General features: G+C 51.8%; 1 protein-coding gene and 1 long non-coding RNA gene across 2 annotated transcripts in view; one reads left to right on the top strand and one right to left on the bottom strand.

Annotated features, from left to right (window-relative positions):
* Window positions 1–26191, top strand: part of LOC144769588 (uncharacterized) — a 133247-nt gene extending 107056 nt beyond the window's left edge. Inside the window, exon 10 of the long non-coding RNA XR_013598726.1 lies at window positions 25202–26191. This is a non-coding gene — a long non-coding RNA (uncharacterized LOC144769588). The remainder of the gene's footprint in view (window positions 1–25201) is intronic.
* LOC144769587 (tetratricopeptide repeat protein 1-like) overlaps window positions 1–27114 on the bottom strand; it is a 167283-nt gene that overhangs the window by 30767 nt on the left and 109402 nt on the right. The gene's annotated exons all lie outside the window — the stretch shown is intronic.

Genomic DNA, 27114 nt, shown 5'->3' with positions numbered 1-27114 from the left:
GCAAGATCGGCTGGTCATGTTCTTGTGCAGGGTTCTCCGATTGGGGAGCACCCCTTGGTGTGCAGACTTCTGAGAGGGATCCGCATCTCGTTGCCCCCTGAACCACGCTATTCCGTCCTCTGGGACGTAAACAGGGTTTTGAACTTGTTTCTGTCTTGGCAGCCGAATAGGTTTCTTTCCCGTAAGGAAGTCACTGCTAAATTGGCAATGCTGTTGTGCCTAGTTTCCTGCAGGCGGGTCTTGGATGTACGAGTCCTAGACATTTCTGCCAGAGTTTTTTCCCCGGATGGGGTGTCCTTCACAGTGAGTAGGCGGATTAAGTCCAACACAAGGGTTATTTCGTACCCAGCTGTTCCAGATTCCCCTAAACTGTGTATAGTACAGTGCCTCCGTGCTTATGAGGATATGACTGATGATACCCGCCCTCCGGGCGAGAGACAGCTTCTCATTGCCCTACGTAAACCGTACAAGGCTGTTTCATCTCCAACAATCGCCAGATGGGTGAGTTGGGTGATGCAGGAGGCGGGGATTGATACCAAGCAATTTAGTGCTCATTCAGCGAGAGGTGCGATGGCCTCTAAAGCTTTCGCCCTAGGGGCCAGATTGGAGGATCTGATGAGAGCGGCCGACTGGTCCTCAGATTCCACTTTTAAGAGGTTTTATTTCAAACCAGTGTTGAAGGTGGCACGGCTAGTTGTCGACAAGCTTTGAACTGGCATAATCCGAAGCCTCCGGTCCTGCCATAGAATGAAAATTTGCCTAGCCTTCGTGCTGGAAAGTTTCAATTCTATTAAGGACTCGGAGGCGAGGATTATTCCCCCCAATGACTTCCAAGAAGTGGACCCTCCCCGTAAGGAATGGAAGTAAATCATTCACGGATTTTTTTCTGCTCGTTTATGGCTGTTGATGCTTTGCACTGTTTTCTCTCTATGTGACATTTTGTGCCGGTTGAGGTTCTGTCTCTGACACTGCGGTTTTTGCAGGAAGTGACGGTCCCAAACAGGATGCGTGAGAATGCTGGAACATGGGCTTCACGCGAAGAAAAAGGAAAAGGAAACAGCAGCAGTGCATGATGGGAGCTTGTCAGAGTGCGGACACTGACGAAGGACTCCTGATAAGACTTTTGTTTTCCAAAGTGTTCATGGAAAATGTAGTTGTTTTTGTGTTGTTTCTTGCTGCTGTGTAAGAATTATGCTTTACTCTCTCAATGGCCGCCACGCGCGACCTTCCCATTACCGAATAAAGCCCGCCAAGGCCCCCATTATCACAACTCGGGGTTCTCACACCCCTGATAGTCCCAAAAGGAACCTCGGCCCAGTCGCGCGCTCATGCTTGAGCAAGGGTCATAGATCCGGCATCAAGAAATGACTTTCTCGTGGAGGACTGGATTCAAAATGGCTACCACATGCAACCATTCCATCAAGGAATAGAGCCCGCCGTGCAACAATGCACCCTTCAGCTTAAACAGAGGCCACACTCCCCTCTTCAGCGCCAAAGAATCTCATATTACAGATGAACACGCCTGCTAGAACAGGAGCTTATCACCCCGCCGCAGCAATTGTGTTTCTGGTTGACTGGTTCCAAAATGGCTACCAAACGCGACCATACCACCAAGTTTTAACGCACAATAAAGAACTCTTCTACCGAATTTCAGAGGCCGCACACCCTTTTTACCTCCAAAGGATTCCCTCTACCCACAATGGATACCGCACTCAATAACATCTCGCACGAACAAACAAGGGCCTCTCACCCTCGATTCAGTAATTGCCTCCACTGAATCGGACTGGATCCAAAATGGCCGCCTCGCGCGACCTTATTATGGAAATTTAGAGCGCGACCTTATTATGGAAATCTAGAGCGCGACAAGCACGCCACAAATCAGAGGCCACACACCATCATTACCTAGAAGGGCTCCTCAGCCTATAGGAGGGCTCTTGCCTGTTCAGAGCTGCAGTCCCTAGAGTAGGGGAGACCCTTGCTTAGCCCGACTGACCTCAAGATGGCCGCCACACACGACCACACCCTCTATCAGAGTTATCATACCCCCAGGATCTGCCCAGAACGGATTCAGATCAGCGCTGCAGCGTGCTCAAACCCCGAAAGAATCGCTACCTCTACCCCAGTCTCCGCCTGATTTCACAATGGTGGATCCACTCAAACCCCTAGATCTGACACCTAACACCTTTATGGCACAAGACCTCCAGGGACAAGAGCCCCTCTGCCCCATTGAAGCTGGAACCGTTCTCCAGAGCTCTCAGCCCAGCAGAAAGCCCCAAGCCCCCTGCCGAGGATGCTTGGCCCCTTACTGTGCTTCTCACACCCCTAGATCTGATGCCTAACACCTTTATGGCACAAGACCCCCAATGAAGTTGGAACCTTTCTCCAGAGCTCACAGCCCAGCAGAAAACCCCACACCGAGCCTGCCTGGCCCAGGATGGCTGCCTTCAGAGCTCTAAGAGCCACAGCTTACCATCTGACAAGCCCTATTAACCTAACTTCTGAGGCAAGGGCCCTTCACAAATTAGAACATAAGACCTACTCGGAGCTACTACCCCTCTCAGGACCCTGCCCGACTATAACTCATAACAGGCCCAGATCAGACACTGGCGATATCCTTTAACCCTACATCCAACTCACTCTCGGCTGATCTGATCTACCCCCTCACCCCACCTCCCGCATACTCCCTTTCAGAGACTTGATCCCCCCTGCGCACAACACCCTCACTTTGGCTCTTGACTCGCCAACCCCCCCACCCAATCCCTACCTACACATTTGAAACCCCATAGCCCGAACTCATACACTATTAACTTTCCCCCACACCACTCTGCTAAAATGAGACGTAACTTCAAACAGAAACTAATCTGACAACATAGAGAAACCATATTTACAGACATCTACCACTCCTCTTCCAAAGGTCTGATTAAGATGGACCTTATTTTCCACACGGAGAGACCAGAAGCCTGGATCTCCACGCTCAGAACGCATCTTTACATCACCAAAACTACATCCACACCACACAGCTGCAAATTAACATCCCTGCTCCCTAATCGCTCGTCCAGAAGAGGGATCACATCCGTAACCATCTACACCAACGGCACTGTCCTCATTCAGGCAAACAATGAGAACCTTGAAGCTTTCGACTCCCTCTTCCCCTCACTTCAATCCGCTCTCCCCCACCTGCCTTGCCCCGCCTCAACCCAACTCCCGCCTACAGCTTATCGGCCCCAACAAGATACTCAATCCACACCACCACATGCCCCCACCGCACAGCTCCCCCGAGTCTCCACTCAACACAGTACCCCTACCAAACATGCGCCACAGCTCCCTAAGGAAATCACAACCTCACCCTCCTATTGGACCCACCCACCGCAACCTCACGAACGAGCCCCACCGACAGTGACCCCTAACCTCACCAGTTCCCTCACGGATCTCAGAAACTCAAAGTCATTTCATGACCCAATCCACCTCCCTCCTAGGATTTCAAAAAGGGGCAACCTGTCCTACACAATAAATAAGATAAATCACTCCTCCAACCCAACCTATAACATACAAGGTAAATCCTCCAAGAAGCCCTCAACCCCTCCCACGACTCAATGGCGCAGCGTCTCGCGTCACTTGAAAACCAGATAGACTCGATCTCCCAGGGCCTAACCGAAATCCTCTCTAACCTAGGTAAAGCTCGCAGATCCCACCAATCTCCTCCCTGGGTTCCCCCCACTGTCAACACCAATGGCCGCAAGAGCCCCTCTGGTCCCTCAGAAACCCCTGTAACTCAACCTTCAGAGACCCTCAAGAAGTGTTCCGGAACCCTGCCCACAAAAAGCCTCAAGAACCGCACTTTAGGGTTCAAATTCGCTCAAATAACGATACTAAACCCTTATCCTCAAGACCCACCAGAACAGAAGCAGCCATGTCCGACATTGAAGCAGCCGTTCTAGCCTCTTCATATGAAACCCCACTCGCCGACTCCCCTAAATCAAAAATCCAAGTGATCACAGGTCTCCTGCACAAAACCACTGAGACCGCCCGTCCTTACCACCATACCCAGGGCGCCCAAAGAAAAGACCACCAGCAACAAAGACCTTTTCACCAACTGCTTGCTCATAAACTGCAGGTCGGCCTCTTTGCATACAACGGAACTAGCAGAGGCCATCCTCTCGCATGACATTGACATTGTGTTCCTCACGGAGACCTGGCTCAATGAGTTATCCCCACCATGCCTAGACATGCTTGTACCCCCAGGCTTCACCCTCATCAACAAAGACAGAAAAGGCCAGCGAGGGGGAGCTATCATCCATAAAGACAACATGGTCATCAGGGAAATAAATTCATACGACTACAACACATTTGAATGTCTCTCAACCAACATCAAGACCAAAGCTAATGGTTCCTTACTTTGTGACCTTCTCTATCATCCTCCAGGTAAAACCTCAGCATTCGGAGAAAACTTATCAGACCTGATAGCCCAAGGTGCACTCGGTGATACCAATAATCTAATTCTTGGCGACCTGAACCTACGGTGGAATGAGACCAACAACCCGCTAATCCAATCGCTATCCAGTCTCCTCTGTGACAACAATTTAATTCAGTACTGCACAGAGGAGACGCACTACAAAGGAGCCACCTTAGATGCCATCATCGCTCAAAGAAACACAATCACTATCAATCACATGCTCACCGTTGACTGGTCAGACCACCACATGATCTTATTTCATATAAACCAACCTACTCTCGCTCAACCACCTCTACAAGACCCCAACAAATGGTTAAGAAACCTCTCTCAGGTTCCCATGGGCATCCTCGAAGATCAGATAAGCTCACTTCTCCCCAACGCCAATGACCAACTCTCCACTAATTACCTCACTGATTGTTACAATGCAAAGCTAATGTCCATGCTTGAGAAAATAGCTCCCCTAAAGCTCAAAAAGAGCAGAGCCATCCCATCCAAATCATGGTTTAACTCTGACCTCAACTCCGAAAGGAGAAAACTAAGAGCCAAAGAAAGAAAGTGGAGAAATAACCTTACCTCCAACCTCCACGATCAACTCAAATCAACCACATCAAAAACAAAAAAATCCAGCTTTTTCCGCTTGGCACTGGACAGTGCCAAAAACAGACCCAAGGAGCTCTATAGCATCATCAGACAAGAAACCTCCAAGCCTGTGTCCTCCTCTGTTCAGGCGTCCAAAGAACTATGCAACAACTTCACCAATTTTTTCAATGATAAGATCACAAAAATCGAACTCTCACTGGACGTCATCAACAAGCACCCCATGAAGAGCAGCGCGGGTGGGTCACTTGATCTTTCTCCTGGTCCCTCTCCCAATTCCTGGCTTAGTTTCCGTCCCATTCAAGAAACTGAGATAATCACGTTAATCTCTACCTCCAAACCATCAGCCCATGTCCCAGACCCCATTCCTCCCCAACTGACCAAAAAAATTAAGCACGCCTTAGCTCCGCTTTGGAGCATGATCATAAATAGCTCCCTGAAAAACGGAGTGGTTCCTGACTGCCTTAAAAGGGGTCAAGTCACCCACCTGTTGAAAAAACCCGGCCTAGATGCGACTGATCTGAACAATTTTATACCTGTGTCGAACCTCCCCCTTCTCTCAAAAACACTAGAAAGATGCGTACTACATCAACTAACCCAGCACCTGACAACATCAACCTACTGGACCCCCACCAGTCTGGCTTCAGAAAAGGCTGTAGCACAGAAACCGCGATTCTCAACATCATCAACGATATACATAGATCACTAGACTCTGACCAATGGGCCTCCTCATTCTCCTTGATCTCTCGGCAGCATTTGATACTGTTGATCACAAACTCCTCATAAGGGCTCTCCAAGAAAGAGCTGGTCTTGGTAAGGTATTCCTCAAATGGTTCTGCTCCTTTCTTCACAATCGCACACAAAAAATTAAAATAAAAAACTTCACTTCCGACCTCCAGCAAGTCAACAAGGGTGGCCCACAAGGATCGGTGCTTTCACCGCAACTCTTTTTTTTGTAATGTATTTATTGAAGATTGCACAAGTAATCACAGCAGGTACATGTTGCATCATCATTAATAGACAGGAATCCATTGAGGATTGCGATCATTGGTGCTGCACCGTAAATACAGATAACCAAAATATTTCTTTTTTGATCTCAACAAACCAAAAAGAAACCAGCCATCGTCAGTACACAGAGCAAGCAGGTATGTCAATCACAGCATAGCGTACAGAATGTGGAAAAGCATAGCAGAAATACATTCCTTATAGAGTCAATGCGGGGAACGAAGGACCAATCATATAGTGTCAGACATACCCAATGGTAGGTGCGTAGCACAGTGACTGCCAAAGTGGTGCTAGCGCCGGGCTCGTCAGTTACATGCAATGAATCTGCAGAGACAGCATACAGGCCATGTCCGCTGTCCCATCGCGAGACTAGGTCATCCGGTCTGCAGCCTCAGCTTGAGGGGGTTCATCTCTATTACGTGACCACTGCAGGAATGGTTCCCAAATGTCCCGCGGCCGAGAGGCCGTCGGCATCAGGTCCCAATACACCCCCAGCTGCGTGTGTCCATAGGTCACATCCGATAGCCAATCCACAAATTTAGGTCGCGTTTTGCTTCCCCATTTTACGGCCACTTGACATTTCGCGTATATCAATAGCAAAGCACGCAGATTTCTACTCTTGGGTTCAGTGCGCGCCACCCATCCTAGTATACCAAGAAGTGGGGTAGGACAATCAGTTCTGTGCAGTATCTGATTAATGGCTACAAAAACCCCTGACCAGTACTCAGAGAGCGCCGCGCAATCCCAGGGCTACATGTAGAAAGGAGGCACCCTCTGCCCCACATCTCCAACACCTGCTGTCTTCCCTAATGCCCATGCGGTGTAGGGCTAGTGGAGTGCGGTAGAACCTGTGTAAGAATTTAAAGTGAATTAAGCGAAGTTTGTAATTTGGGGACAATTCCGACAATTGTTTACAGCAAAAGGACCACTGGTCGTCAGTCAAGGGCGTCTCAAGTTCTGCATTCCACAACTGTAGAGACTTAGGCACCACCACAGGGGACTGCTCCTGCATGGAGTTGTATAAGCGCGAGACCAGTTTCTTCCTGGACGTTCTCGCCAATAAGTTTGTAGTGCATTAAGAGGCGGCGGCTCCTCTGGGAACTGGTCCCACATTGCTCTACAGGCGGATTTAAGTTTGTGATATGTGAACGTTTCCCCAAAGGACATGGGCTGGCCCTCCTCCCCAGTTGAAAGATCCAAAAACATACCCCCAGGGTACAAATCAGCAAACGTGTATATCTTGGTCCCGGCAATAGAGATATCACCACCACTCTCTTCCAAGCAGGGAAGCATGGGATTCTGTTTAAGAGGGATCGCAGGTGCATAGAGCAAGGGCAAGGCCGCCCGTCTCTGTAGCTCGCGCCACACCCAGCGTAGCATATCCGCTGTATCTACGTCCTTCGCAGGTCTAGGAGTTTTGCGGTACAGGGCGACGCTCAATGGCAGTGGAGCTACCGCATCTATCTCAACCGCCACATGAGGTTGGTATGGCGTGGGGAACGCCCAAAAGTGCAGGTATTGGGCCTGTGCGCAGAGTGCGTATAGGTGCATGTCAGGGGCACCCATTTTTTTTTTTTTTTATTTAAATTTGTTTTTATTGTTGCAGTAAAGTATCTCAGTACAGCATAAACAGTCCGCCGACGTGGCCTCAACATTCAGCCACGAACAGCTATGTGCGCAACATTTTCTTGCTATATAGAACTGGTACACATAAACATGACTTCGATGAGTCAGTGCATTATAATCACGTAAAGGCTCCTGCAGGCTGAGCGGTGATGGGACGGTATCGCCATAGGGGCGATGAAGAAGATCAAATGGGCACTCTCATGCCATAACAGCACTGGATCTGGATCTGTACTGTGCACATAACAGTGTTACCAGTGAACAGGGGGGTAACAGAACTGTGGGAGGGAAGCATGTAGGCGCTAGCAGGGTCTAAGTAGGGGGAGGATGGCAGCGGGTGTCGAGGCGGGGGGGGGGGGGGAGAAGCCCACGGATGGCCAGACATGCAAGAGGTTGCCCAGGACGTAGGGGGTTATCGGGGTCCGACTCTGGGGTGACTCACTTCAGGTGAAGGCTACTGGTCTCCTTGGGTGGGGGGAGGGGAAGGGTCAGGCGGGTCACCAGCCTGCGTGGACTGGCGGAAGCTGTGAAGGAGCATGGCCCATTCCATGGAGATGGGAAGTTTGCGCGCGCCCTTGGCTTCTTCCTCCCTTAAAGCGTCTTCCTCCGCTGCCGCCCATTTGCTAACCGCCCCCTTCCATTGTGCTATGGGGGGACCCTCTGGGGATCGCCAGCGCATGGTTATACATCTATTGGCTAGTAGGAGCGCTAAGGACACGAAGCGCCGTCGCACCGGTTCACGCTTAGAGATGTGGAGGATGCCTAATGCACTGGTCTCCCAGGTGGCTAGTGTAGTGAGACCCGTGAGTTCCCGTAGTGTGTTGTGTACCCCCTGCCAGAAAGGCTGAAGATTGGGACAGTCCCAGAACATGTGACGGAAGTTCGCAGCTGGGATACAGCATCTGGGGCACAGGAAAGGCGTGGAGGGGTAGAACTTCTGTAATCGCGCTGGGGTGAGATATGCCCTGTGTAATATATAATATTGAATATTTTTGAAGCGGGCGTTCCTAGAGACGCGTTTAGGGGCCTCGAGAGCTTTAGTCCACTCCGAGTCGTGCAAAATACGGCCTATGTCCTCTTCCCAAGTGGCTCGTAGGGTCGCCAGGGGGGTGTATGAGAGTTCCCGGATGGATTTGTAGAGCCATGTGACCAGGTGGCGACCCACCCCCATATGTAGAATAGTATGTATTACTGGATGCGTGTCTGGCTCGCCATTTTGAAGATTGAAATGGGGTCGGTATCCGTCGAGTAATTGCCTATACCTAAGGAATTGGCCTGGGGAGAGCCCGTACTCTGCGATCAGGCGGTCCAGCGGTTTCAGTTGACCCTCCTCGAAGAGTGATTCCAGGTCTGTGATACCACAGCGGGACCAGTCGGCGAGTAGTGGGGCCGCAAAGTAGGACTCCTGCTTGGGGCCGCCTATTAGCGGCAGCAGCGGGGAGTATGGGGGCCTAGCGGAGGACAGCCGGTGTATCCGCAGCATACATCGGCGCGCTATCGTCACCTGAAGGGGGTAAGTGCGCCGTGGCTTGGTGCCCGGAAGGAGCAGACGGGTGAGTTCCGGGGTTGTGATTCTACCAGTAGGAGTAACCGTTTCCTGAGGGTAACGGTCCGCTGTCCAGTAGGACAGCCACTGGAGCTGTGCTGCGAGGAAATATGCCTCGAAGGATGGAGCTCCGAGTCCCCCCTGTGTTGTGGGGAGTTGAAGAGTTTTCAGGGCGACTCTGTGGCGGCCGGCTCCCCAGATGAGAGTTCCCAAGAGGGAATCAACGTCGCGAAAGAAGGACCTGGGTGGTATCACCGGCAGGTTTGTGAAATGGTAGAGGAGCCGGGGGAGCATCACCATTTTAGCAAGGGCTATCCGTCCAATCGGGGCCAGTGGTAATTTATTCCAGAAGGCGACCGTCGGGCGCAGACTCTCGAGTACCGCGCGGTGATTGCCTTCAAGGATGTCCGTCGGAGAATGGTATAAGCGGACGCCAAGGTATCGGGGAGCTTCCGCGGACCATGAAAGACTATGTGGTCCGAGGTCGATGTCTCGGGGGGGTAGGTCCGGGTGTAGGGGGTAAACCACGGACTTGTCCCAGTTGACTTGTAGACCCGAGGCAGTTGCAAAGTCCGCCAATGTGGCCCCTATGGGGGTTAGGTCCATTTCAATGTCCCGGACATATATGAGGAGATCATCCGCGTACATGGACACACAATGGGTCCCATCTGCAAGCGGTACTCCCCAGTTCACGCCCTCCCGACGCAGTCGAACCGCCAGCGGCTCGACCGCTAGCGCGAACAAGAGGGGCGACAAGGGGCAACCTTGTCTTGTGCCTCGTCGGACTGCAAACGCCGGTGAGATACGTTTCCCGATACGAACTCGAGTAGTGAGGTCGGTGTATAGGAGGCGGGTATATGCCATGAGCGTCGGGCCGAGATTAAGGCGACGCAGGACCGAAAACAGGTAGGGCCAGGTGAGGGTGTCAAACGCCTTCTCCAGGTCCATAATGAGGCAGGCAGCGCGGGGAAATCTGTCGCGTACCTGATCTTGGATATGGAAGACTCGGCGAAGGTTCTGGGAGGTATTCCTCCCGGGGACGAAGCCGCATTGGTCGGGGTGGACCAGCGGGCGTATGATCTGCGCATAACGTTCAGCTAGGATCTTCCCCAGTATCTTACAATCAGCCGACAGGAGGGTGATAGGCCGGTATGACCCCATGTGAAGCGGATCTCTGTGGGGCTTAAGAAAGGTGACAATCACGGATTCCCGTAGCGACTGGGGTAGTTTCCCCAGGTGGAGTGACGCCCCGAACATCCGTGACAGACGGGGAACCACCAGGGGAGAGAATGTAGCGTAGTATTCTAGTGGGAAGCCGTCCAGTCCCGGTGCTTTATTTCGGGACATGGCACGCATCGCCTGGGTGATGTCAGAGGGAATTATCTTGGCGTCTAATGTGCGCTTGTCGGAATCCGATATCGTGGGCAGCGTTAGAGGGTCTAAAAACTGATCCGCGGTAAACAGGGTACAGCATGCCGGGGCTTCGTACACTCGTGCATAATGGCGTTGGAATGCTAGGAGAATCTCATCTTGTGATTGCACCAGTACACCCTCCGGGTTGAGAATGTCCGTGATCGGCTTGATTTCGGTGTCCTGCTTCGCCATCCAGGCCAGAAGCGCCCCAGTTTTGTCTCTGTCTTTGTGCACCCGAGAGGCGTATGCCCTGAAATTATACTTACGGAGGTCAGCGCAGGCAGTTTGATATTCCGTTTTGGCCTCCGCCGTGAGTACGGCGTGTTCCTCCGAGTCGTCAGGCCGTTTGGTGAGAGCAGCTAGAGCCTGTTCCGTCGTTAAGAGTGATCGTTCTAAGGTGCGGCGGACCCCCACTATCTGTTTGATGCATTCTCCTCTCGCCACCACTTTATACGCGTCCCACTCCACTAGTACCGATGACGCTGTGTTCTCGTTGTGTATAAAGTAGTCGCGTATGCAGGTTTTGTGCGCGTCCTGAAAGACCGGGTCCGCCAGGCAGTCTCTGGGGAGGCGCCAGGTGGGGACCGGTGGATGTGGGGGGCGCCAGGTAAGCCGTATTATGTGGGCATCATGATCTGAGAGGATCCGTCCCAGGTAATCTGTAGATGTAACCTTAGGGAGGATCGGAGCAGAGCAGAGGAAACGGTCTAGGCGGACCCGAAGGTTGTGTGGAATCGAGTGGAAGGAGTAGATGCGAGCCAGTGGGTGTAGGTGTCGCCATACATCAGTGAGCGCCCAGTGTGTGGTCCATGCCTTGAAGAGGGCCGCCTGCCGGGGGGCCGGGGAGTGCGTGGGGGTAGGATGTGAGCGGTCCAGCGAGGGGTCTAGTGTGCAGTTAAAGTCGCCTCCCAGCACCCATGGGACTGTGGTGAACTGGGCCAGGACGCCCGTAAGGTGATCCCAGAACCGGTCCTGATCTGTATTAGGGGCGTATATGCTGCCCAGAAGTACCCCTTGCCCATCAAGAATTCCCTCCAGTAGCGCATATCTGCCCTCTCTATCTACTACTCGCCGGAGCACCCGGAAGGGAGTACCAGGTCTCACCCAGATTAATGCGCCGCGTGCAAACGCTGAATATTGTGTGGCGCAGATGGTCCCTCGCCATTTGGCCTGTAGGCGAATGAGTTCAGTAGCGTTAATGTGCGTCTCTTGTAAGAACGTAATGTTGGCCGCCATGCGCCGTATGTAGGAGTATACAGAGTAGCGCTTGCTGGGCGTGTGTAGGCCCCGTACATTTAGTGTAAGGATACTAACGTCAGAGTGGGGGACAGCCATTTCTAGGGTGACGTGGTCGGGGGAGGGGCACCTCTACAGTTCCCGTGTGCCGCCCATGTGTGCGTGTCGTGTGTGTTCCTGCGCGCCAAGCTTCCTTAAACGTGGGGGGGGGACTGGGGGAATTAACAACAACTAGAACCTTGGGTGGGCAACTGTCCCAATTCTGAGGATACGTCACTGGGGGTGGCATATCCAAACTAGTGTCCCACTAGGGGAGAAAACCAACAGAAATTCGCGGGGGTGGCAGCATGTGTCGCTGCTGGGCCTGTGCGCGGGTCGGGCTCTAGCAGGAGAAGTGTGTATCGCTCGCTGGAGCTCGCAATTATCTAGTAGAGTAGTCTAGGCTTCTAGATGTCGCGCATTACAACAGGCAATCATGGAAAGGATATGTCAGTTGACAGTTCAGGTGTTCACGAAGAGGTGGTAGGCTGGCTGGCTAGGGCAGCGTCCAATGTGTGTGTCACCACGAGGGGGGAAGAGATTGGGCCAATTCCCGACATAGTTCCATCACTGTCCCGGTCTTTCTCTGGAGTGAATAGGTGCGGCTGACCCTCCAGGTCCGAAGCCGGGGGCGACGAGTGCAGTCCGGTCGCCGCCCGTAGGGCGTCTCGCCGCTCCTGTATGATTTCTGCGAGGTCGGGTGAGCCCGCCTGGGAGGACGCCCGGCTCTTGGAGTGTCCAGATCGCCCATGGCTCGCGCCCCGTCTCCTGGGTCGTCTGGAGTCATTGTTGCGTGTCTTCTGGGGTCCGGGTTTAGGGATCAGTGGGCAATGAAATTCAGTCCAATCCTGCGCGTCCGCCGCCGTATCGAAGAAGAGGGCTTTCCCTTTGTGGATTACCTTGAGGCGGGCGGGGAACAGTAGGGAATATTGAAGATCGTTTGCGCGGAGGCGTCTTTTGACTTCCAGAAACGTGGATCGTCGCTGTTGGACCTCTCGGGCATAGTCCGGGAACACCATGACGTGCTGGTCTTCCACCCGCAGGGGGCCCGCCGTCCGGGCCGCGCGGAGCACTGCATCCCGGTCTCGGAAGTGTAGGAACTTGGCCAGCATGGGTCGTGGGGGAAGACCAGGTTTGGGCGCCCGGGCTGGGACCCTGTGGGCCCTCTCGATGGAGAAGAACGGCGATCGGTCGCAGTCTGGGGTGAACGATTTAGTCCAGGATTCCATGTATGTCAGGGGGTCCGAGTTTTCAATCCCCTCCGGCAGGCCCAGGACACGAATGTTACAGCGTCTCGAGCGCCCCTCCAAATCCACTGTTCGTTCCTCCAGGGTCGTCACGCGGCGCAGGATCTCCTGCATGTCTGCCTCCTGCGATTTCACCGCTGGTCGTAGTTCAGTCACAATCCGCTCACCCTCTTTCACCCTGTCTGCCAGTTTACGGTGTTCATCCCGAATTAGGCTGATGTCTGTCGTCAGGGTGCCCAATCTCTCCTCCATCGAGAGGCGAGACATTTCTATTGCTGCCAACACCTGGTCCAGCTTCGCTGATAGCGTAGGGTCGGCTTGCGACGTGTTGGTTTGCGTCCATGCTCTCGTCTGTGGCATCTTCTCGGCGGCTGTTTCCGGGACCGCCGTCATCTGTGTGGCTCTCGGCTTCCCCATGGGTGCTGCTAGGAGGGAGAGGGGGGGTTCCCCCTGGTCGTTGCGTGTCCCGGGGGAGATAGGTCGTCGCCACGCAGTGTTACCGGGTGGCGGCAGTCGGGTGCTGGTCAGTTCCCTCGGTCCTTTCCAGGCCCAAGGCGAGGTCTGTTCCTCCTCGGGGAGCCCCCACCAGGGGCGTCAGGGGAGGTTTGTGGTTGCCAGGAGCCGGCCGCTCTGACCACGTGAGGATCCTCTCTGCTCCGTGGGGTGAGGTCGTGTGCTCCGGGCACAGCAGGTCAACGTGGCTGGGTCAGGGGGCAGTTTAACATCTGCCGGTCTCTCCTGTCCCCTCAGGGTCTGGGGCGGCCTCCCCTCGTCTCAGGGGACGAGCGCTAGATCAGGGCGACAAAGGCGTGCGGGTCTCCCTCGGCGTGTGGCCCAGCGTCAGTAGCAGCCGGTAGGGCCAGAGGACAGATGGTGAAAGTTCGAGGGGGTCCCAGTGGTGAGGCTCGCGCTGTTCGCGGTGTTCAGACCTCTGCGGGCGCCATCTTAGGGTCAGGCGCTTGGGTCCGATGGTCGTTGCGGGGCCGCGGGGGCACCCTGAGTCCCCGAGTTAGCCAGCGGAGTGATTCTTATCAATTTGCTGAGCCCCCGAGGTCGCAGGGGGGGCTGTAGGCACCAAGTGTCTCGGGGGAAGGGGGGGGGGAGAGAGGCGGCCACTCACCGCCGCTGTGCTGGTACGTTTGCCGGCCCTGGAATGGCCCACCACCACGCTGGCAGCACGTCCGCCGGTCCTCCGCGCCTCGCGGCGGCGGAGCGGGTGATGGCGGAGAATGTTCAGGCACCCGGTGAGGTCGCAGCGTCAGTGCGGTGGAGCCCTGGTGCGGCGGCCGCCATCTTGCGCACCGGGGTGGTGGATCAGGAGAAGGTGCCGTCTGGTGTGCACCTCGGGGGGGTCGGTCTCGCTGTTGCGCCGGGATCTCCCGCCGGCGGTCGCCGGTCCCACCTCCTGGAGTCTTCGGTCACTGGGTCGGCTCCTGGCGGCGTACGCTCCCGCCGGACGGAGCCGCGCCCGCCATCTTGAATTGAGGCGCCCGGCTCCGATTTCGGAGAATCGGCCTGTGTCGCCCGTCCGCCGCTGTCAGAGGTCGTTGGAGCGGCACCCCAATGCACGTGGGGAGTCCCAGGTGCTTTTCCAGTAGGCTGAGGCTCCCGGCGATCTCGGGAACTGGGCTGGATGCTAGCCCGATCGCGGAGCCTCAGCAGGACACAGCCGCCATCGTGGCCTGCTAAGCCACGCCCCATGTCAGGGGCACCCATGCCCCCCTGTCGCAGCGTCAGCATCAATAGCGCCCACGAGAGTCTACCTTGACTTCCAGCCCACACCAAGGACAGTAGTTGGGACCGTAAACAGGCGAAAAAGCATGGTGTCAGCGGGATAGGGATGTTCGCAAATAGGTAAAGAAATTTGGGCAGCACAACCATTTTCGCCAACGCTATCCTACCAGCCATAGACAGGGGGAGTTTCGACCATATTGCCACCTTGCTTTCCAGACCGGCCACCGCCTTTCCAAAATTTAGGGTCCAGAGGTCCTGGAGGTTCCGGCTAATCCAAATGCCTAGATATTTAACTTCATCCGCCTCCCACTTTAAAGGATAGTCGAAGTGCACTTCCGCGGTGTTGTCAGTCAACGGAAACATTACCGATTTAGACCAGTTTATGTTAACACCAGAAAGTCCACCAAATTTAACAAATTCTCTCAGAAGGGGATTCAGATTTGCCGCGGGGTTGTTCACATAGAGGGTGACATCGTCGGCATAGAGTGAGATCAGCAAGCTTCTGGAGCTGAGCCCTATACCTTTAGCTGCATGGTGTTGCCGGATTCTAGCTGCTAATGGCTTCATGGCGATGGCAAAGAGCAGGGGGGAAAGTGGGCACCCCTGTCTTGTCCCCCTTGAAATCATGAATGGGTCAGATATCATGCCATTTACCCGCACTCGGGCTCTGGGGGCAATGTAGAGCAACCGGATCTGATTGATGAACAGCGGACTGAAGCCCATGCGCTCTAGAATGTTGAATAGATATGGCCATTCGAGGGTGTCAAACGCCTTTGTGGCATCTAAAAATATCGCCGCCGCCTGCACGTCTGGATGTAAGTAGTGGAGTAGGGAGAATACAGTTCGTAGGTTGTGCGTAGTGGCACGGCCAGGTATAAAACCTGACTGGTCCGGTAGGGCCACCATCGGAAGCAAAGGCTGTAGCCGGTCCGCAATTATCTTTGCATATATTTTTACATCCACATTAATGAGGGATAAGGGTCTATAGGAGTCAAGGCATTTTTCATCTTTATCTGGTTTCAACAGCGTTATGACCATAGCTTCTCTCATTGAGTCAGGCAGCGTCCCTATCTCCAGCGCCTCGGCAAATACCTCATGGAGCCTTTGGGCAAGCTCATTTACATACGTTTTGTAGAAGGCTGCAGTCAAGCCATCTGGCCCTGGAGCTTTATTCAGTGGGAGGGCTTTTATGGTGCTGACAATGTCTTGGATCGACACAGGGTGGTCCATGTACTGGCGGTGGGCATTGTTAAACCACACTAGCGCTATGGAGTCTAGATAGGACGTGAGGGCATCAGTAGGTGCAGCGTGTGTTGCTAAGCACAGTGTGTTCCTTCCAATCTATGCCCCTGCGCACAAGTATAGCGACACCTCTAGCTTAATTGGAGAAAATGGCCGAGTATATAGACCCCCATCTTGAGTGTCTAAGCCTTGAAGAAACTGTAGAGTTAATATGTGTCTCTTGCAAAAAACAGATGTCGATATCGTGGCCAGGAAAGTAACTGTGCAATAATCTAGCTTTCCTACCATCCTTAAGGCCCGAATGTTCCATGTTAAGACCTTCGTTACACCCATTGACCCCTGTTCGAGTCAGTGAACACGAATATTGATTGACTCAGTGTGGAACTCTGTACAATGCATCGTTGGTGTGTACTCATTAGGCACTGACCATTAGCCAAACTATCCCATTCCCCAAACCTCCCCCCACCCACACCAACCCCCCAATCAGGTTGTGTATAAGCCCCCCTAAGTACGCCAACAGTGGCGAAACAGTAAAACTGTGAAGTCATGGGAGACACCCCTGGGAGGCATCGCAGTCCGAGCATACTCCCCTGTTTGCACAGGGTGGCTGCATTGTTATAAGCCGGTAGTTCAGTGTGCGGATTGCAACCACCACCCAGTCAATAGGAATAGGAACAGTAAATAGGGCCCACATTATTCAACAAAAACAGAAGAGCTGTGACATCCAAGTTCCGGGCTGACCCCAATGCACCAGACAGGTCTACAGGAGCAGGGTATTTAGCCAGTGCAACCAGCGTGTGCGAGGCGGCAGGAGCCACCCCGCATCCAAATGCAACTCCGCAGCAGGGCAAGAGCATCTCAGTCATTGTCACTTATGGAACCGCTCCTGTCCATCTCATTGCCTGCTTTCCTCCCTGATTTAGAGCCACAAATATGTTTCGCAAATTTTAGCGCTGATTTGGCGTCAAGGAAGTGGTGTGCCGTGCCATCATGCATGGCCCGTAGCTTGGCCGGGTACAAGAGGGAGTATGGGACCTCAGCTTGGAGCAGTAGCCGTTTGGCAGGAAGACATTCCTTGCGTGCCGCCTGCACCAGCGGCGTAAAGTCGGGATAAAAGGAAATGTTGTTACCTTTGTGCGTTATTTTACCCTTTTCTCTTGCTAGGCGCAGTATCAGATCTCTGTCCTGGTAGTGGAGTTTCACTAAGATCGGTCGCGGCGGGGCCCCGACAGGTAGTTGTTTCCCCAGTGATCTGTGCGCCCGCTCCACGGTGAATACCGGGGAGAAGTCCGGGTCAAAGAGCTCGTGCAGTAGGTTGGTGATGAAGACTTCCATTCTCCCCATGGCTGTGGTCTCCGGAATTCCCGTGACTCTGATGTTGCTTCTGCGAGAACGAGCTTCCAAATCATCGACCTTGGCGCAAAGAGCATCAACCTTGGTTTCTAAATTATTGATATGCGTTTTGGTCTCATGCTGGAATTCATTGCATTCCGTGGATCTGTTTTCCAGGCTGTCCAGTCGCGTTTCATGTGTGGCCACCTGAGAGCGTACATTGTCTAATTGGGCCGTCATGTTATCGAGTTTGGCATCTATGCTTTTGAGGCTTGACCTTACCTCCAGCAGGAGTGCCGCTACATCAATGTCCGGAGGTGCCTCTTGCGTCGACCCCCCTGCAGCCAGAGCATCCTGCTCAGTTTGCTTGGTTTGCTTTTTTTGCTCAAATGCCAGCTTCGGCTGGCGGGGATCGCCTTTGCCCATGACGTAAAGCACCCACACACTTTTTCCAGAACGGTCGCAGATATCACCACCAGCACAGCACCGCCGCAGGGCCACAGAGGAGGCACAGTAGAACCCAGGCGGCATCAGCAAAATCGGCAAGGCCTCGCTCCCCTGCGCGGCTCCGCGCCGCACTCGCAGTTACACCAAATGGGCAGCGCGCAAGAGGGTAGGCGCTATCACCAGGTGCACCACCATGACCTAGCGCACTGAAGCAGCAAGAGGGTAAGTCCAGTGTGCACTGGAATGTTTCAGAACCCAAGGGCGCACAGCCGACCTCGACGCAGCAGGGCAGTATGTTGAGATCCGAATGAACTCCTCTAAGAGGCTTGAAACGGCTCCCTGATAGGTGGACACCGTGTATTACTCCCGCTATCACCCGCTTTTGATGACAGGGTCCCACGCAGAGGCACAGGAGCGCGGCGGCCACATCAGGCGCGTGTACCTTTTATGTGTCCGGTGGGGTCCTGAAGCCGCATGCGGCGCCAGCAGCTCTCGCACGGCTCACCTCAACGGAGGCAGCACAGGGCAGACAGACCCCCGCCGCTCTCAGCGCCAACACGCCCCAGCCCAAAATGGCGGCTCGTCTCCTCGCCAGTCCGCCGGGAGCCGCCGACAGACAGCCGGGCGATTTTTAAAGGTGCCCCGGGTGAGCCACGGGTGAGCAGGGGTCCAGCGGGAGGGAGCGGTGACATTATCTCACCTCCCGGAAGCCGCCACAGCAATATCTTTCACCCGCGCTCTACACGAGCGGCAGGCCTGAGCGTCCCCGGGCTCGAATAGCGGTCAGCATCGGAGGTGCACCTCCAGCGTCCACAAGCCTCAGCGCCAGTCGAATCAGCCGGAGCCTATATCCTCGGCAGTTCTCCCCTCCGGGTCACGAAACCCGGGTCGATTGTGCCCAGGACCATGTGAAGGCAGTGGGTGGTGAAATCGGGTCAGTATCTATCGATACCGGCAGGATTTAGCAGGATTAATTCAGCAGCCGGCGGAGCTCGCCGATTAAGCGGCCATTTCGTAGCTCAGTCGGCCACACCGCCCCTTCACCGCAACTCTTTAACATCTACATGAAACCTCTCTCCAAACTACTTCGAAAAGCCAACATCCGCTTCCATCTCTACGCTGACAATACTCGGATCTATCTGGAAATTACCTCTCTCAAAGACATACAAAGACTTAATGCAACCACCTGAAATTAAACCCTGATAAGACTGAGACACTCCTCATCTTGAATAAGGAAGATAACCCCCAAATTGCCGAATGGTTAAAGGCCATTGATGCACTCAACGGAAATCTTACTCTAGCGGACTGTCAAATCTCTAGGCATTACTCTAGACCCCAAACTAAACATGCATGACGAGACACATTAAGAATTCAGCCAAAAGTGCGTTCTTTAACCTCATACTACTGAACAAAATAAAACCCTACATTCCGCCTAATGATCTCAAACAGGCCACCCAATCTCTGGTACTGTCAAGACTGGGCTATGGGAACGCAGTCCTCTCAGGAATTCCAAAATCACATCTGGCTCTCATCAAAACAACGCTACATGCGGCTGCCAGAATGATCACCGGTATCAAGATATTCGATCTTATCTCCCCTGCACTCAAGGAACTTAAGTGGCTTCCAGTGGAAATGCGGATTAGCCTCAGAACACCCTGCCTCACCCACAAAGCCCTTCACACCGGCAAACCAGAGTACCTGGCGAAAAAACTCATAAAAGCCGGCCAGTCCAGGAACCTGAGAAGTTCAAACTCCCTCCTACTCTTCCCACCTAAAACTAGAAGAAGAAAAAAAACTGCAGATCGATCTTTCACTGGAAGCGCTCCCATAATTTGGAACTCCATTCCCCCTCACATCAGAACCATTCCCTCTTTTGTAGAATTCAAAAGCCAACTAAAAATCCTGCCCCTCAACCGCTCCCTAGGAAGTGGAAAGCGTGAGGCAATTAGCAAACAAACATCGAGGTCTGCTCCAGCTCTAAAACTCCGAAGAACCCTGAAGGCAAAAATGACCTACACTACAATGTGCTGCTCTTTATTTTTGCACTCATCTGTTGATATGTCGCTCTTCTATTTTGTATCTGATTATCTGTTATGTACCTACTGTAAAGCGCTCCGATACCCCTGGGTCTGGCCAGCGCTATAGAAAACTTCTTAAATAAATATTTATAGCTCAGCAGCCTCAAGAAACAAACAGCCAAAGACTACAAATCCGATGAGTCTTTGTAATGAACACAAAACAATCATAGAGATAGCCCCATATAAACAATATCAAAGTACAGCACTTCCTCTTTTTTTGCTGCTCAGCAGCCAGATAAGTGCCTTCCTTTGATATTACTTATTTCTGTCATAATTGTGCTGAGTGATCGATATTTGGTAGTGACTTTTTAATATTGATATTAGTTTACTTACATTGCTTTGTTTGTACTGCCTTGCTAGTTAGTTCCAATTCTTATGTGCATTTTCGCTCCCCACACCGCATTGTGGATCCCGGGCAGCTTGCGACGTTTGTTTGAACTTCCCCCTTGGTCTGCGGTTGCTTCTACTGGGCTGCCCTCGAGTAGGGGAGCAATGTTCGGCTGAAGATGCGGTGCGTCTATGATTAGTCCTTTTCAAGTTTTCCGACTCCCTGCGTCTTCTTCGTGGTGCAGCCCCAACCTCGTTAGAAAGCGGGATTGGACGGGGGAATTCCTGGCACTTTTGGCATGCCTCGGCTCCCATTCAAGTGCGCGTCTGACAGTTTCCGGCTGTAGCAGGCTGTCAACTGTTTGCGCGCTCGTGGGAGATGGAGATTTTGCTTGTGTATGGATTAACTTGCTCTTTTCTGGCTCCAGTGTTGCGGTTCACCCACTGGAGCATTCCCTACTGTTAAATATCAGCTTTGGCCCCTGTAGGTTAGATCCTCCTTTGGGGTGCTTTTTTTTCTGGCACTGAGCCAGAAGTCTTGGTTCTGCATAAATTGATACCAGATTTTTCTATTTAATTACTTACCTGCAGTTTGGATACCGGCACACCTCGTGGCATCCTATGTGAATAGCCGTATTTGGAAGCTGATGGACCAGGAGGTCCGTGGTCGCTTTAGGGTGGAGTGCCCTCGGCCATCCCTGCCAAACAAAGTGGCTTGCACTCCAGAAATTGATGGCAGAATGCCACCTTCATTGTCAAGTTTATCAAGGATCCGAAAAAGGTTGTGGATCGCTCTTGGTGGGCCTGCCAAGATAAGGTCTTGGATTTGCTAGGGCCACTTACCAAGATATTGGACATGGTAGAGGACGCCAAGGAGACCGGTCATCTCATAAACCCCACGATCCTCTCTGGTTGGCAGCAAAGGGCCTTTTGTTTTCACGGTAATGCGAATTGCGCATTATCTGCTGAGTGTGGACGCTCGTTTTTTATTAAGATTGAGCCTCGATTTTGGAAAATTAGCATCTACTGAGACTAGGTCAGTAGCGAACGGAGGTCTCTTCAGAGATCCGTTTATTAAGGAGTTGTCTCGCTTCGTGAATACCTTCTCCTCATTGGATAAGGCCCAGCAATCGATTAAAAAAGTATTCAGTCAGCAAATTTTTTTGGGGGGCCGGAAGAGGTATCAGGTGCTACTCCCGCCGTCCTTCCATCACCAACCCCAACAGGGCTCAGACGAGAAGACCCCTGCAGTGGCAGAACCAACGGAAATTCAGGGGGTTCTACCCGTTGACAGGTCGTGGTAAAGGTTGCAGGGGGAAAGGCAACCCCCATGGAGCCAACAATGCACCTGGTGGACCCACCGGTAAGGATTACCCCTTTTTTTCGACCAGAGGTAGTGGGGGGGGGATGGCTGCAGTGGATCAGGCACAATTGGGCAGCAATTACAGGGGATTTCTGGGTGTTACAGACAGTGATGGCGGTTTTCACATAGAGCTCCATGGTACCCCACACCAAACTTCTCGTCCCACACCTCTTGTTTTTTCCAGAGAAAAGGCACAGGTGGTGGACAGAGAGATACAAGACCTCCTGCAAAAAAAGGGCTATTGTGCACGCAGCCCTTTACTCGGATGGTTTCTTGAGCAATATCTTCCTTGTCGAGAAGAAAGGCAAGGGTTTCAGACTGGTAGTCAACCTCTGGGATTTCAACCAGTGGGAGGTGTATCGCCACTTCCAGATGGAAGGTATTCACCTTCTCAGAGATGTGGTCTTACCTAAGGACTGGTTGTTTCGACTCGACCAGAAGAACGCGTACCTTATGGTCTCTATTTTTCCACCCCACAGATGACTCCTACACTTTCAATGGGATGGACTCGTTTATTAGTTCACTTGTTTACCCTTTGGTCGATAATCGGCCCCTTGGTGCTTCACCAAGCTGTTGAGACCAGCCATGGAGTGACTCGAGTTTCGAGCCGTGTGCCTCATAGTCTACCTGGAAGATAGTCTTTTGATGCACCAGGAGGGGAGCGTTTTGATTGCCAAACTCAGACTGACTCAGGATCTTCTTTGGAATCTGGTTTTGAACGATCAGAAATAGTTTTACGTGCCAGCACCAAAGTTGACCTTCTTTGGGTTAGAGGTCGATATGGTACGGCAATGTCTCAGATTGCCCCAACAGAAAATGCGTTTGATCTGCAGGGAACTGAGAACTCTGGTTTGAGAGGGCAACCTCCATCTGATGGGTTGGAGGATTACAGGGGATGGTGGGAAGTCCCAGGCCTTTCGGAGACAGCTTCATCCATTATCAGGAAGACATGGGCAGAGTCTACTGTCAAGCGATGTAGGTCTTCCTGGAGGAAGTGGACAAGCTGGTGCTTACAACGGGGTTGTGATCCCGTGGGGACCGAAGTGATCAACATAGAAAACATCGCCAGATCGCACAACCTCAACATCGTCTCATACGCCGATGACACCCAACTGATCCTCTCCCTCACCAAGGCCCCCACCACCGCCAAATCCAACCTCCACGAAGGAATGAAGGCCATCGATGGATAATGAACAGCCGCCTGAAACTGAACTCTGACAAGACAGAGGTCCTCATCATCGGATCCACCTCCTCCCCCTGGGACGACTCATGGTGGCCGGCCACACTGGGAGCTGCACAGACGCCCACTAAGCACGCACGCAACCTAGGAGTAATCCTGGACTCCGCATTGTCAATGACCCAGCAGGTGAACGCAGTCTCCTCCTCCTGCTGCTTCAACACTCTCTGCATGGTCCGCAAGATCTACAGATCCCCACCGGTACCAGAAGGACAGTCACCCAGGCCCTTGTCAGCAGTAGACTGGCTGAGGTTCCTGCGTAGAGAGCTTTGCCGTAGTCCAAAGTACAGAAACTACTACAACGCATAAAGAACACCTCTGCACGCCTCATCCTCAACATCCCCCGACACAGCCACATCACAGCCCACCTGAAAGACCTGCACTGGCTCCCTGTCAACAAGAGGATCACCTTCAAGCTCCTCACCCACACTCACAAAGCTCTCCACAACACTGGACCAGGGGACCACAACAAACGACTCCCGTTCTACACCCGAACGACCAGCTTCACTCCGCTGAACTTGCCCTCGCCACCGTCCCCCGCATCCGCCGAGCGACCGCCGCCGGCAGATCGTTCTCTCACCTTGCCGCAAAAACCTGGAACACCCTTTCCATTCGCCTACGACAGACCCAGGACCTGCTGGCTTTCAGGAGACTCCTCAAGACCTGGCTGTTCAAACAGTAGCAGCACCTCGCCCCCTCTCCCCCCAGTGCCTTGAGACCCTCACGGGTGAGTAGTGCACTCTACAAATGTACTGATTGAACTACCTGTCTGAATTAGTCAACAAAGGTTTGGCCTATCGCTCGATCAATGCGAGTCGTTCGGCGATATCAGCAGGTCACATGCCCATTCAGGGGAACACCCTCTGGTATACCGGTTGTTCAGAGGCATACGCCTTGCTTTACCGCCGTCATCTCCCTATCTGAAGAAATTACACTGGCTCCCGATCAGATCTAGAATTCTTTTCAAGGCCCTAACTCTTGCCTTCAAAGCTCTCCATGGGCGGGGGGCACATTACATCAGGAAAAGAATCTCCTTTTACACTCCTCGTAGATTGCTTAGATCAGCTCACCAACATTTGATCATGGCACCGAATTTCTGTAGAGCTCGTTGTGGTGGTCTGTCCTTCCATGTTCAAGTGGCTCGCGCTTGGAAAAGCCTGCCTTTATTGCTTAGACAGACCACGACCCTTCTGGAGTTTAGAAAGCAGTTAAAAACGTGAATGTTTCAACAATCACCTTAAATCATTGGTCCCTTTCGGTATCCGTAGCTTTTGTTCTCACGTCTTTTCTGTCATAGCACCGGGACACTCTGTTGAGTAGCTGTGCGCTCTATAAATCCTTGATTAACATAACATAACATAACATTCCTCCATGTGGGATGTGAATTCAGTTTTGTGTTTACTGCAGTCTTGGCAGGATAATTCTTATATTTCCCGTAAGGAGTTAACAGGCAAGCTGACAATGCTCCTTTGTCTTATCTCATGCAAACGGGTTTCGGATGTCCGAGCCATGGAAATTACGGCGCACACGTTCACACCAGAAGGGGTGTCGTTCACTGTTGGTCGTCGCACAAAGTCTAATACTAGGGTGGTTCACTACCCGGCTTTTCTGGGTCACCCAACGTTGTGTGTGGTCCGACGTCTTGGAGGGTACCAAATGATGACAGATGAATACAGACCTCCAGGGGTCTCTCAACTTCTTATTTCACTCAAACCTTTCAAAGCGGTGACGGCCGCCACAATTGCCCGCTGAGTGAGATGGGTGCTTCAGGAATCTGGCATTGATCCAATGGCCTTCGGAGCCCATTCTACGAGGAGAGCCATGGCTTCCAAGGCCTTTGCCCTTGGTGGGCGATTAGAGGACATTCTTAAAGCGGCTGATTGGTTCTCAGATTCTACCTTTAAGGCATTCTATTTTAAACCCATCTAGGGCATGACTTCTCTGGTGGTCGAGCAGCTTTGAACTACGATAATCTGAGCCTTCGGTCCTGACATAGAATATAAAATTTCCTAGCTATTGTGAAGGAAAGTTTCAATTCTATTAAGGACGTGGAAGCGAGGATTATCCTTCCCATTGCACTCCTGTCCAGTCCCTCCCAGACAGTTGCAGTCTGTGTATTGGATAAGTATCTTATTTTGGGAGGATTTCGGATAATGCTTGGAGTCTGCTTTAATGCTTAGAGTGTCAATGTTTTTGTTGATTGATTGACCGGATTCTTTATTGTTCATACAGGGATACTAGATGTTTTCCCTTTTTCTGATACTTCCTTCTTGTCTTTGCAGGATCTGAGCAGAAACAAGACTATAAATGGAAATGCTGGATCTGTTGCTTCGCCCGAAGAAAGAGGAAGTGCTGTCCTTTGATATTGTTTATATGGGACTGTGTCTATGGTTGTTTTGTGTTCATTACAAAGAATCATGGGATTCGTAGCCTTTGGCGGTTTGTTTCTTAAGGCTGCTGCGCAATAAATAGGAAAGAGTAAAGTATAATCCTTGCCTCCGCGTCCTTAATAGAATTGAAACTTTCCTTCACGATAGCTAGGAAATGTTTATATTCTCATATATTTTGCTCGGATACCTAGATCCACGAATACAAAACGACAATGAACGGGACAGATTAGATTTAATGCTCACTCTGGCAGGCAAAATAATCATGGGTAACTGGAAAACTTTCAAGTTAGTCTCTTTCAAGATGTGGCAGGAATGGCTAATCTTTTTAAGAGGCGCCGACAACACTACTCTACAACTCCCCCAATGGCACCCAGCCCACAGGAAAATGTGGAATGCTATAGACTCTTCCTCCTTCATCTTTAAACCCCCAAGACAACCTTTAACATTCGATTCACCAAGGGACATATTTGAGGATTTCTGTATTCTAGCCGAACAATACACTATAATTATACACTATAATTACCTAGAATGCACATCTCAGACTCCCCTCAAGTGCAGCTTTTTTATCAGTAACACGAAACCATTGGTTTTATTATCATTATTTACTATAATTTAATGGTGGTATAGCAGGATCTAACTAAGTAAAATGTCTTATTTACTCTTAAATTGGCACTTGTACCACTGCATATGCGAATAATTATATTACGATTTCTATTGCTAACGGGTCCGCCAAAACATGTAGGACTTTGTCATGTTGTTACAATTATATAGAATGACAGATTCAACACTAGTGTCCACTTGCTGTTTATTTCTTTTATTAATTTGGTTCACCATCTCTTTATTTCGTTTTTGTTGTAATTCTCAAGATTCTCAATAAAAATGATTTTAACCCAAAAAACATTTTTTCCCATTGTATCTTCTTACTTTACAACCACACACTCCTCTCCGTTCTTGAAACTAATTACGTTTTACCCTCGTCCCTTTTAGTTAGTTGAATCTAGGGTCTTTTTTAGTGAGGTGAATTAACCAACTTCATGTTTATCTAAATATGCCAAGTTGTAATTAACATTATGATTTACTGTTCTTATTGGTTATTGAAATCTGTATAGCACATATAATGCAATTGATATGGTCTTGTAGGACTTTGGGCAATTGTGAGCATTTCCACAGGCATGCTGAGAATGCAGTTGTAGACCAGAGAGTTGTTCAGCTTGTGATACTGCCATACAGGAATTGAGATGCAGTCAGTCTATGGACAATGGGTAATCACTGAGCTAAAGGTACATAGCTTTGGTGAACTCTGACATAAATGGTATTACAGGTTATACTTTTATTTAGTTTCAGAACACTTAAGTACAGCACAAACATATGGAGGAAAATCATGTTCTAAATGTCGCCATCATTAAACAGCATGGCACCCTGCACAGTAATAATCCTTTTTAGGTCGAGCAGACTACTCTCAATGCGTGAGCATTGAGAGTCTGCTACAGACCTAATGTGGCCCGTATTCAGGAGAGTGGACAGCTACCAGACGCGCGCTTTGACGAGGTCAGATTTCACCTCGGGAGCGAGCGTCTGGTAGCTGCGCATGCGCAAATCAAATCCCTTGCTCACACACACACACAGGCAGCCCCCACCCCTCTGCATGCACGCACACACACACACACAGGCGCGCGCATGCACACGCAGGCATACGACACACATACAGGCACACATACAGGCACACTATCCCCTACCTCGCATTCTCTCTCAATCACACAGTCACGCATGCGCACACACATTCCCACACGCACACACGCGCGCAC

This window comes from Lissotriton helveticus, chromosome 7 (genome assembly GCF_964261635.1).
Source record: "Lissotriton helveticus chromosome 7, aLisHel1.1, whole genome shotgun sequence".
Classification (NCBI taxonomy): domain Eukaryota; kingdom Metazoa; phylum Chordata; class Amphibia; order Caudata; family Salamandridae; genus Lissotriton; species Lissotriton helveticus.
This window is presented reverse-complemented; position numbering and strand designations above follow the sequence as displayed.